Below are 12,942 nucleotides of genomic sequence, written 5' to 3'. Positions count from 1 at the left end.
CTCTTTATGGCATGTGAAGCCAGCTGTTTTACCACATAGAACCTTTGAATACCAAATGAAATGGACACCACACAGGTTGTTATGAAAATAAACAGTTATTCATTAACTAACATACACCTCTGAACTCTTTATGAGGTCAGAGGGCTAAGCACATGACAAACTCTTAGGAAAAATACGTTTAGGTTTCACGAATTACAATGGTGCCCTAGGGGCACGACAAACCATATACTAAGTAAGTGGAATGTGAAAGTCAAGTAAAGGAATGGAGCTGTCCAGAGGTTGTAGGATCGCTGGGACCAAGCTATACTAACTTGAGGTAGCAAATAGGAGGCCCACGGAGAGCGTGTGCAGAGTGTGAACTCACACGTGAGATGCGTACAAACGTCTATGGACAGTACAGTTTAAAGAAAAGGTGAGTACGGACGTTCCTGACTAGATAGGACTGAAACGACAATGGAACTGGACACTAGGATAGTCAAACTACCCTTGAGCACCGAAATGCTCGCGTTACCTCACCCACAGGCTGCGGGTGCATAGGTGCGAAGTCGTGTCGGGTTTCCGCGTCGGAGTCTATGGAGCCTTGAAGAAAGATGCTGCAGGCGACCAGGAGGAAGATGTCCGGTGCAATCCAAGGGTGGATTGGTGAAGAGAGGAACCTGAAAGCAGAGGGGACAATGTTCAAAGTCACTAGCCAGTGACTGGAGTGGAACCAGGAGTGGAACCAGATGTCGTTGTCGCGATCAGGTGAAGGTGGACGCTTGTCTCTGCAGCCACGTGGACCAGGGGGTGTCTTCGACGACCAGGATGGAGGCACGAGCTGTCCCACGCAGGCTCTCGCTGTCGGCGGTGTCGTCTCCGGATTCGGGTTCAACAGGCCTTGGCAAAGGCAACCCACGCGGTGAGTGGAAACGGCGTCTGAGTGGACCAGGAGGGTCCGGGGTGCTCCTCTTTTGGAAGGGAGCAAGGGCCAGTCTGGAGCAACCAGACCAGCAGCAAAGTTGTTGGTGTTTGTCGTCTAGGAGGTCACAAGCCAGCCGGCAAGTGACCAGACAACACGTCGAGCAGCAAACAGGCAGAAGGGCCTCACGCAGATCTTGTGAATGCTGGAGGGCTGATCTTCGATGCCGGAGCTGCTCGGGGTCGGGGCTTCTCAGTCCCCATAGCACTTGGACGAGGATACCTCAGAAGTCGTGCTCGAGCGAAGTGCTGCTTCTTTCAAGATGGCCGGTCCCACGTGTCTCGTCGCACCCACGGGTCTCAGCTCTGCTGCAGATGTGGGTTGAGGTCAGAGAGGTCTGGGAATCCGGGTCTCGTCGGGCTCTGAAGTCTGGATCCTTGCAGGAAGACGACAAAGGGAAGCCGCTGTACGCTGATGGTGCCTGCTGGTGCAGGGTGGACACTCCTTGCCCACAAGGGAGATTTCTTCCGTCTTCTGTGGAGCAGAATGTCGAAGTCTAGAGTTTCTTCTTGTGAAGTTTATCAGGATAATCTAATTTGGAATGGGACCAGCTCCTACCTTTATTCAGCTAAAGGGGGCTGCACTACGACTAGGTCCCTCCTCTGGGTGGGACCAGGAAGGGGGGTGGTTACACCCCCTTTCCTTTGCCGGTCTTGCGCCAGCTCTGGGGCTGGAGTGCCCCAGGAACTGGTTTAGACCGGTGTATGCACAGGGACACCTTGTGTGCCCCAGGCATGTCTCATTCCTTTCAGCCCTGGCCTACCTAATACACAAAATCCTGTCTGGGGTGGTGCTAGCACCTCCCAAGGCAGGAAACCCTTTGTCCGAGCCTCCCTCGCTGGAAGGACTCCCAGCAGCAGGAGGTCAGGCTTGTGTCTGTGGTGGCAGCATCCATTTTGTGATGCTGAGGCTCGAGTTAACTTTAACCGGGGTTCACAGTTACATACATGTCGTGTCCCTCTAGAAGGGTGGAATGCTACCCCCGTCGCCAGAATTGGCGAGGGGGTAGTATTCCAATTCGTATGACACCTTACTCTACATGTTTTGATAATGCTATACCAAAGTTAGCATTTGACCGCGAGGATCATAATGCACTTAAGAGTATATGGTATAGCGTTATCATGGAACAGCTATTAGGACTTGGTTCCGCAAGCTGCAAACGGGCTCAGCTCATGCCAGAGCACCATCTCACATAATTCCCAGCACTCTGCCTTCAGGATTGATAAGGCCTGCCATAGGAGTGACAGATAGGAGAATATGTGTCCATTTTAGGGTTATAGGAATACTATATCTAAAGCAAAGGGTGATTACACCACCTTGCCCCAGCTGTCGTGCAGCCAGTTGTGTCAGATTTGGATGGCCAGCCAGGGGTGGCATAATACATGCTGCAGCCCCTGGTAGGCCCTGCGTACACCTATGCCCTGGATACCTAAGGTATGCTGTACAGGGACTGATAAGGTGGCCCAGTACCAACTGGTAAATGCACCTAAGGTACATGCTTGTCAATTTAGAGAGAGAACAGCTAGGCTGTGGGTCTGATTAGCAGGCCCACAGCCAGGGAAAGCTGTAAACCAGTGAAGCAAAAAGCAAAAATCGGGGGTGACCATAGGATTGCAGACCCTACTCTCCTACAGAAGTGCCAAACCCTTGTGGAAGGCCGAGATGCAACCAAATATTCTATCCGGTGTGGGCTGGATACCACTGACTCACTAGGCGATTGCAACGAGGGTGGGGGTTAGACGCCATGCCTGGTTGAGGTCCGCCAACTTTTCGGCCGATGTCCAAAACACACTGATGGACATGCCGTTTGATCGCAGTCGCCTTTTTGGCGACAATGCAGACCATGTGCTTGAGCGCTTTAAGGACTCCAGGGCTACGGCCAAGTCCTTGGGCCTCTCGGCCCAGCGCCAGCACACGGTTGCCTTTCGCTCCTTTCGTGGCCAAGGAAGGGGCGCCCCCACACGTGCCGCCAGCCACACGCCACAGACTACCATCCAGCGCGGTGGCGGCCGTGGAAATCGCCGTGGAGGCCGTCGGGGACAACGGCGAGGCCAGTCCACACCCTCCCCTGCAGCATCCGCCTCTAAACCCTCCCAGTCCGTGCTTTTCGGCCAATGTGACGCCAAGGGGGGGCAGGGTTCGCCATCACCACTCTCACTGGCGCACTGTCACTTCGGACAGGTGGGTGCTGCCGATCGTCCGAAGGGGCACCTCCCTCCCCTTCGAAACAACTCCTCAAGCCATGCCATCGCAGAACCACTGCATATCGGGGGATCATTTGCGGCTTCTCCAGGAGGAAGTTTCGGCCCTCTTGGCCAAGGGGGCCATCGAGCGCGTTCCTGGGCCAGAAGTAGGACGTGATTGCTACTCCCACTACTTTCTGGTACCCAAGAAGGGCAAAGGGGGCCTACGCCCTATCTTGGATCTACGGAACGTCAACGGCTTCCTCCGGAAGGAGAAGTTCAAAATGCTGACTCTGGCTCAGGTCTTGTCTGCCCTGGACCCAGGAGACTGGATAGTAGCGTGGGACTTGCAGGACTCCTACTTCCACATCCCCGTCCTGCCAGCCCACCGGCGCTACCTGCGGTTCACGGTAGGCCATGAGCATTTTCAGTTTACCGTGCTCCCCTTCGGCCTTACCAGCGCCCCACGGGTGTTCACGAAGGTGATGGCGGTGGTCGCAGTTCATCTGCGCAGGTTAGGGGTTTCAGTCTTCCCCCTACCTCGACGACTGGTTGTTGAAGCCAGGCTCGCCCCAGACAGTCGTCAGCCACCTCCACACGACGGCAGACCTCTTGCACAAGCTGGGGTTCTCCATCAATGTGCCGAAGTCACACCTATGTCCCTCTCAGAAGCTCCTCTTCATCCGAGCGGTTCTAGACTCGGCGCAGTTACTTGTTTATCCTCCCGAACAGCGGGTTCGGGATATATAGGCTCTGATTCCAGTATTTCGGCCTTTATCCTGAGTTTCGGTCAGGTTGACTCTGCGGCTTCTGGGGCTGATGGCCTTTTGCATCCTTCTGGTGCATCACGCCCGTTGGCGTTGGCGGATGCAGGCTCTGCAGTGGGACCTGAAGTTTCAGTGACCCCAGCATCAGAGCAACCTGTCCGACCATGTCCTGATCTCGGATGGCACTGCGAGACAGCTGCAGTGGTGGCTCACGGACCGCGATTGGGTCAGCGGCAGATCCCTCTCCCTTCCCCAACCGGAGCACCTAGTTGTGACGGGCGCGTCCCTCCAGGGCTGGGGAGGCAACATGGGAGAGGCGGAGATCAGAGGCCTCTGGTCTCCGGCGGAGTCCCGGCTCCATATCAACCTTTTGGTGCTGTGAACGATTCCGGGGGAGTGGAGTGCAGGTGTTCACGGACAACACCACCGCCATGTGGTACTGCAACAAACAGGGCAGGGTGGGGTCGTGGACCCTCTGCCAAGAGGCTCTGCGCCTCTGGCAATGGCTGGAACATCAGGGCGTGACCCTTGTGGTTCAACACCTGGCAGGTTCTCTGAACGCCAGGGCGCACGAACTCAGCCGCCAGTGCATGATGGATATAGCATGATGGATAACGAATGGCGTCTGAACTCAGACGTGGCGCAAGGTCTTTTTCTACAGTGGGGAGAGCCTTGGTTAGATCTATTCGCCACCGAAGAGAACGCGCAATGTCATCAGTTCTGCGCGTTGGAATTTCAAGGCGGCACTCGCTCGGAGATGCTTTTCGTCGCGAGTGGAGTTGCAGTCTGTTGTACGCCTTTCCGCCTATACCACTTCTGCCCAGAGTGCTGAAGAAGATCAGGCGCGACCGGGCACAAGTCATCCTTGTGGTTCCGGACTGGGCACGAAGGTACGGGTATCCCGAGCTACTCAGTATGTCAGTCGATCCCCCGGTTCGTCTGCCTCTTCAGGAGGACCTTCTGTCGCAGCAGCAGGGGACGGTCCTCCACCCGAACCTGTCCAGTCTCCACCTCCATGCTTGGAGATTGAGCGGCAGCAGTTGAGGCCATTTGACTGGCCTCCTGAAGTATGTAACATCATTCTGGCAGCCAGGCGTCCCTCCACAAAGTCGGTATACGCCTGCAGGTGGAACAGATTTGTGGCATGGTGCAAAGCAAAGGCTGTGGATCCTCTCTTTGCCCCTTTTTCTGAGGTTCTTCTCTTTCTTCTTTCTCTTGCCCAGCAGGGCTCTGCTCTGGGCACTATCAAGGGCTACCTTTCTGCCCTTTCAGCCTTTCTGAGTCTGCCTGATCAACCTTCTTTGTTCAAGTCCCCTATTGTTAACCGGTTCTTGAAAGGCATCACGCATACGTTCCCTCCTGTGCCCTTAGTGATGCCTTAGTGGGACTTGAACTTGGTTCTTACTTTTCTGATGTGCGCTCCCTTTGAGCCACTTCACAACTGTCCTCTTTGCCTTCTCACTTTGAAGACTGCCTTCCTGGTAGCCATCACCTCTGCCAGGAGAGTGAGTGAGCTCCAGGCTCTATCCTGTAAACCTCCTTTCCTTTCGGTCCATCCGGACAAGGTTGTGTTGCGACACGGCCCTCTTTTCTACCCAAGGTAGTCACAGCCTTTCACATTGGGCAATCTATCACCTTGCCCACCTTCTTTCCGCCTCTGCATCCCTCGAGAGAGGAAGAGAGGCTTCACCGTCTGGACCCAAAACATGCGCTCTCGTTCTATCTGGATCGCACACGCCAGTTCCGGGTGGATGACCAACTCTTTGTTGGTTACGTGGGCGCTAAGAAGGGGAAAGCGGTGCACAAGCGGACCATCTCGCGGTGGATCATCTTGTGTATCCAGGCACGTTACTCCTTGGCTAAGAAGGAACCCCCTGTTGGGCTGAGGGCTCATTCCACTCGAGCCATGGCTACTACTGCTGCCTTGGGTCGAGGAATGCCCTTGCAGGACATTTACCAGGCGGCTACGTGGGCCTCGCTGCACACGTTCGCAAGACACTACTGCCTGGACAGCCAAGTCCGGAGGGATGGCTTCTTTGGCCGTTCCGTCCTCCAGGACTTTCTGGTGTGATATTGGTTCGCAGACCCACCACTGGGGTTGCTATTGCTGGGGTATCTATTCTAAGGTAAGGAATCTATCACTAACGTGTCTCTTTCAGATGCACAAGTTACTACTTGTGTAACGATATATCTGTAAGAGACATTAGTTAGTGATAGATTCCTTACCAACCCACCCATCCTCCCCGTTCTGCGAACCGATATCTAGGGTTAAGGTCATTCCCTTTCAGGGCCCTAGTTTCAATGGCACCAGTGTTGGTTCTATCATGGCTCTGCGTATCTGGCGCGGAAAAAGCTGTGTATCAGAACTGACGTCAGTGCGCATGGGCGGCGTCTAAGTACTCCAACGACGTCATTCCGGCGCTAACGACGCCGACGACTGACGCGGAGCCGCAGACGACGCCTACCGACGCGCAGGGGTATTGCTACGCAAAAATATCCGGATCCAGTCTGACGCATGGGGATATTCTAAGGTAAGGAATCTATCACTAACTAATGTCTCTTACAGATATATTGTTACACAAGTAGTAACTTGTGCTTATGTCCACCACCTTCAGAAGCAAAAAATCTTACACCCAAGTAACCCACATCTGAACCATGTCCACCTATGGAAAAGATACATAGATGACGTGTTACTCATTTGGGAGGGAGATGAATCTGAAGCCACTCAATTTCTGGAAGGGTTAAATTTACAAGACCCTTTTCTGAAATTCACAGTAACGATGAGCCAGTCCCACATTGTCTTTTTAGACCTCAACATACTAGTACATGAGGGTACACTTATAACAACCACACATTTCAAACCTACGGCAAGAAACTGTCTTTTGAGGTACTATAGTTTCCATCCCAGACAACTGAGGGACAACCTTCCCTTTGGTCAGTTTTTGCGTCTCAGACGAAACTGCTCAGAGAAAAGGGATTACGAGACACAAGCAAAGGATCTGAGCACCAAACTGCTTCAGAGAAAATACCCCAGACATATTGTGTCACAAGCTAGAAAAAGGGCCTAGAATAATAGGGAAGCCCTGCTACAACACAAGACGGCTGATTCAATTACCAAAAGGAAAAGACCTATTTGTATAACAACCTTTAACGTAGCTTCTGACAAAGTAACAAAAATTGTCAAAAAACACTGGAGAACCTTGTATAGTGGAGGTTTAAACCTACAACAGCCCATGTTTAGCCACTTAAAAGGAAAGATTCTCAGGAAGGCTCAGAAGGCACAGTTCGCCTCCTACACCCTATTCCTGAAGGACACTACCCATGTACAAACTGTAGCGTTTGCCATGTTACCGCAGCAAGTAGAAAATGTGTTTGTAACAATGGCGTAATTTGGGATTTTAGATCCTTTTCCAACTGTAACGCGACAGGTGTAGTCTACCTAATTACCTACACATGCTACCTGCACTATGTGGTAAGGACCTCTAGGAAGGTCAGTACACGCATAGTAGAGCACTGTAGCAGTATTAGGTGCAAACGATCCAACACAAAAATGGCTATGCATTTCTTTTAAAAACAACATACCCCTAACGACATGAGGTGGGTGGTGCTCGAAACCATCCAGAATTGCACACACGTTGACAAGAAACTTCTTGAAAAAGAACAACGTTGAGTTTTCAAACTGCGCTTTGATACCCATGGCTTAAATGATGACATACTGTGGGGACAATTCTCAATAAAAACAACCACGATACACTGTCTTGCTGTTCCTCAACAAATTACCCGTGACATTCATATTTAACAGCTTTTGGTCATGAAAACCTTCAGTTTAGCAGGATGGGCCATATACCAACTGGCTCTCCAGCAACAACACAGCAGGCCAGAGCCCTGCGAGTGTGTGTTTTTTAATGTTTTCTAATTGGTTCCACAATGTTAACTAATGCCATGAATATGGTTGTGCTATCTATGTTTCGGATGAGAGTACAGTTCTAATGAGAGGGGCCACATATAGAATTTATATCCACCTTTTCTATGATATAAAGCCCGACATGAAAAAGCCACATATATAATTTATATCCCCTTTTTCTATGATATAGAGCCAGACATGGATTCACAAAACCAGGTATGCATTAATCTAAAGTTTTTTCGAAAGTCCGAATTATTTTTCTAAATTCACTTTTCAGGAGGGTTTCATTCACGACACCTCCCCTAAATAAATTTTATGAGGGAATAAGCAGTATTTGCACAATTGCACACCTATCACCCAAAAAGTGTGTTACATACTCCCAATATGGCCGCCGCCATTGCCATAGGCTGATGGCCATTTTTTATCCCCTAAGCAGACTATGCCTTTCCGCAATGAACCAGACCCGCACTCACCAATATGCGGTCCGGAGGTTCCAGTATAGGTGACTAAGCCTGCATATCTTATGAGCAAGTAAGTGCCCTTTTTTTTTACTCCCACAGGTGCCGAGAGACGGCAGACTGCAGGCAGAAGCGGCTAAAATTGGATTTGTGTTTCTGCCTTAAAAGCCACTAACACAGCAATATTTTCCCCCGCATTTTCTCCCTTACAACTAGATTCAAGAGATACCAACAACTCTCCGCGACCGTGGAGCAAAGCTAGGTTCCCATTAATGTATGTAATTGTCAGGTTTTTTTTGCATTTTGTGTGTGTTGTGTCACGGAGTGCCAGTTTCACGGTTTTTTAACCAATGACATTTTTGTCCTAAAACACGCCAATCGGCTTAATTTATTCTGAACAAAGGCACAGGGATTGTTTTACATAAAACCTCACATACTGTGTCTTTCGTGTGCAGAGATTAAGATTACAGAAATTACAATGTAATGCGAAGGGGCCCTTGTAACCCCTTAACCATATTGTGTGTTTTTTACCCTACAGGTACTACTTGACTGATAATATACCTATGTACTAACGCATGCTTTACTGTTGCAGCATGATTTTTATTAATTAAGAATTTACCTCATTTGAGCACAACTAGGAGTGGCAAACACAGGGCTGGTCCCTGTGTAGTCCTGACAAAGAGCTTGGGGAACGCTCGAAACATGTTGTACACCTCACCTAACGCATTGTAGTTAGGCCCTCTAGTGTTCTACCCCGTTTTTAGACCATACCTACTAAGAGCAAGAATAAATCGTCGCCCACTAGATGGGTCGTGTTAACTCACTTCCAACCCACTCCACTGCACTACACATAGTCCATCACTTCAGTGCACCTAAGTAATTCCGCAAGTCATAGCACGCCTCAGTCCGTAGAGGACTGGGATGGCCCCAATGATAAGCATGTCACCGTGGGGAAACCCTGGTGAGTGAGGGGACTCAAGAAAGAAAACTTTTTCTTTCTGACATTTAATTCTTCCAACTCCAGCGAGTGTTGTGAATACCCGCCATCCAAGGGCTAGGTTCTTGATCCCTAGAGTCAGGGATTTTCAGGTCCACATAACTTTTGGAGGGTGAGCCTAGCCATTTTTCCCTCTTTCTCCCCCTTCCTTTTTAAGTGCACTACTGCCCAAGCAACCAGGTTCAACGGGAAGGGTATTTCACTATTTGGGCTCAGCAAGATTTTCCGGTCTGAGCCCGCTCCACACACCCTCCACCTTTAAGAGGTACTGCTTTAATATCTATAGTGAGGTACAGAATCTGCAGTAATAAGTATTCATCAGAAGTAAAGTTACTTAAATGTTCTTTCTGATGGATACTCTTTCCAACCAAAGATTCCTCACTATGCCCAATACCTATCCCTCACCCCTGTTATGGGGAAGTGGTCTCTATTTACTATCCAAAAATGTCCCAAATTAGAGATATGCACACTGGCATCAGCAATTGTTTTGTGCTCTGCACCAGAGGGCTGGGAGAGTCTAGCAAGCCACTGACACAAACGCACAGGGGTGACTCGTATATGCGACGAAGCTCAATCACTTACAGGCCTGAACGATGCCTATGCAAAACCACCTGGCGCCAGCTAGCAGCTCGTGGGAGCACTGCTATGGAAAGTTTCCGGATCCAGTCTGGAGTCTGGGGAATATTTTAAAGGTAAGGAATCTGTGGTTAGATAGTTTTCACCAGAAATAATGTTACAGAAGTTTATGAACTTCTTTGTTTGCATTAAAGTGAGAAACCAGACTGCGCCAATATGGCTCTGCAAGAGACTGCTGGAAGGAAGTCTTTTAAAGACCTATGTATGTTCAGTTTCTTTTTTAATTAAGTCTTGCCTAGGCAGCACTTGCGCTGTCTCATCGAGACATGCTGTATTTATGCATGGACTTAACGCTCCGCCCATCTTTTTAATTGCTGCTGTCACTGTCCTTTGAAAATGTTGGCTTTTCATTTGTTAAAAGGCTTATTGGACCCTCCTTAGAACCACCATGTCTTCTGTTACCTCCCAGAAGGAGTGGCCCTTTGACATGTGTTTTTACTTGTTTGCTTTATTTACAGTCTGTCTGCATTATTTTCTTACATGCCTTCTGCCTGCCTGCAGTTGCAGGCCGAATTCCTCTCTCGCAATGTAATGTTTTTGTAGGGTTTTACTCGCAGCAAAAGCGTGCCTTTCGCCTTCACATCTTAGTAAGCGTTGCCCCACTCCAATGAAAGCTGCGGCACGCCAAGCTCTATATTTATAATATTTTATGATTTTAATAAGCAGCACAACACAAGCGACATGCTGCACTGCTTACTAAAAGCATAAAATATTGATTTTAACGAGACGCGCCTTTCTTTAACTCTGCGCGGCTCAACAAACTCTGTTGGGCGTTTGCAAGCCCCGCCTCGCCCAAATCCAACGTAAGGCGTGGCTCGCTAAATTCTATTTTTATAGTATTTTATGCTTTTAATAAGCTGCGCGGCACAGGCGGCATATTGCCCTGGTAACTAAAAGCATAACATACTGAAAAAAATAGAGTTTAATGACCCACGCCTTTCTTTTACGTGGCGCCGCTCAAAAAACTCTGTTGCCCATTTTGCAAGCCCCACCTCGCCGCACTCAACGAAAGGCGCAGCTTGCCAAACTCTGTTTTTTCAATATTTCATTCTTTAAATAAGCAGCACGGCACAAACTACATTCTGCACTGCTAACTAAAAGTATAAAATATTGAAAAAAGAGTGGTGAGCCACGCCTTTATTTTATTTCTTTAGCCCGTGATCGGGAAGGGACGGCAGACCGAGGAGAAGTGAACTGGCTTCGCTGACCTATATCAGACTGGTAACAAGCTTCTGGAGGAGGCAGATGTCAGGGGAGAAAGGTATTGCGCCGCCCTCTGAACAAAACAACAAGAGTTGTAGTAGTTTTACACGGTACATATAAAGTAAGCTTGCCAGTGTATTATCTCAGGCTTCTCTGAGAGAGCAATAAAATTAATCAGTTTGTCTGAATCAAAGGTGACTGTAGACATATGGCATGCAGCAGGATAAGATGGTGCAGACAGCCTGGCAGCTTAACCCTGTCACAGACCAAGATGCAGCCTGGATTCTGTAAATTAAAATTGCTCAAATAGCCTGCCAACATGCCAGATACTAAGGTAGGACTTAGTGCAAAAGTTTCTTGCTGCCATGGACCGCCTGTTTAGGCCTCGGGCTCCCGCTGGTGCGCCTTTGGGCCCTGCGGTCCTGTGTCAAGATCTGGCGCCGCAGGATCCTGCGCCGTCGGCTCTGGCGCCAAAAGGTCATATGCTGCCGGCTCCGTCTCCAGCGCCGCCCTCGGCTCCGCCTGTGGCGCCTCAGTGGATGGCGTTGGTTCCACCTCTGCCCCGGTTCCCAGATGGTTTTGTCCCCGCGTGGGATCCGGATTGGGACATGGCGCCAGTTCACCCGCGGCTGGCGCCATTTCCGACGCCGCCGTGTTTCTCCCTCGGCCCCTGCCCCGCCGCCGCGGTCTGCACTGCACCCAGCAGAGGCTGAGGGCGACTGGGAGGGGCCTAAGGACCCTCTTGCTCATCAGTGCGACTCCGAGGGGGGGGCGTGGCTTGAACGCCGAGGGAGATGGCGGCGTGAGCCCGTAGCTCCGTGCCTCTTCCCCGTGACAATCCTGACACAGGGGCCGGAGAGCCCGTGGGTGCCCCGGCGCCGGCAGGGAGAACATCGGAGGCCAGCTGGGCGAGGCTTGGGCGGCCGGCGGACCCGCAGCGCCGAGGCAGACCGCCGATTGCTGATGCGGAGTGGCGACCTGCGCCACGCAAGATGGCTGCCGCGACGGAGCCCCGGAGCACCGAGAGCTGCACAGCAGGTCGCGACGCCGGCGGGCACTGAAGTGGCGCGATAGCCGGCAGTGCCGATCCGCCGCACAGCGGGAGGCGATCCTGTGTCCGCAGCCGCGGAGTGCAGCGAGGACGTGTGGGGACGGGGAGAGCCACCAGGACGCACAGCTGCAGGCGCGACTTTCAGTCAGACTCCTTGGCAGGGAGAGCGGGACCTGGAGCATCGGCCCGGCCCTGATTGCCAGCCAACCCATCAGGTGAGCGGAGCGCCGCCTGGAAAGGGGATTCCGGGGAGACGGGGCACGGCGCTGCCCACCTTGGCGCCCCCCCCCCCCCCGAAGCGGAAGTCCGGGGAGCGAGCGAGTGGGGACATAACGAAGGAGCCCGTGGGCCACTGGGGGACCCATAACCACGCCAGACGACCGAGGGAGCGACCAGCATAGCGCGCTGCTCCAGGGTAGTGAGAGCGACCCCCCACAGCACCCGGGGATCGGACACCACGGTGGACGCTCCCACTGGGGAAGTGACTGAGCAGCAAGACCCCACAGCGCGCAGGAGCTGACCGCAAGGATAATAGGCGGAAGTGGCAGGCGGGAGCGAGGAGGCCGGAGGCTATGGGGAAACCGAGAACCAAGGCGGAGGAGGCGGCGGCGTCGAGTGTGAAAGGAGGGGGCCCCGCTGAGCAGACGGACCTGCAGAGACTGCAGGATCGGATCTTGGACGCCATTTCGGCCACCAGGGACGCGCTTCATAATGACATTGCGCAGGTGGCGTCGGGGCTGGGCCTGCTTCGAGCGGACCACGACAAACTAAAAGACAGGGTCAAG

The sequence above is a fragment of the Lissotriton vulgaris genome, chromosome 4_1 (assembly GCF_964263255.1).
Source record: "Lissotriton vulgaris chromosome 4_1, aLisVul1.2, whole genome shotgun sequence".
NCBI classification, from domain to species: domain Eukaryota; kingdom Metazoa; phylum Chordata; class Amphibia; order Caudata; family Salamandridae; genus Lissotriton; species Lissotriton vulgaris.
The sequence above is the reverse complement of the archived record's forward strand: the minus strand, read 5'-3'. Positions refer to the sequence as shown.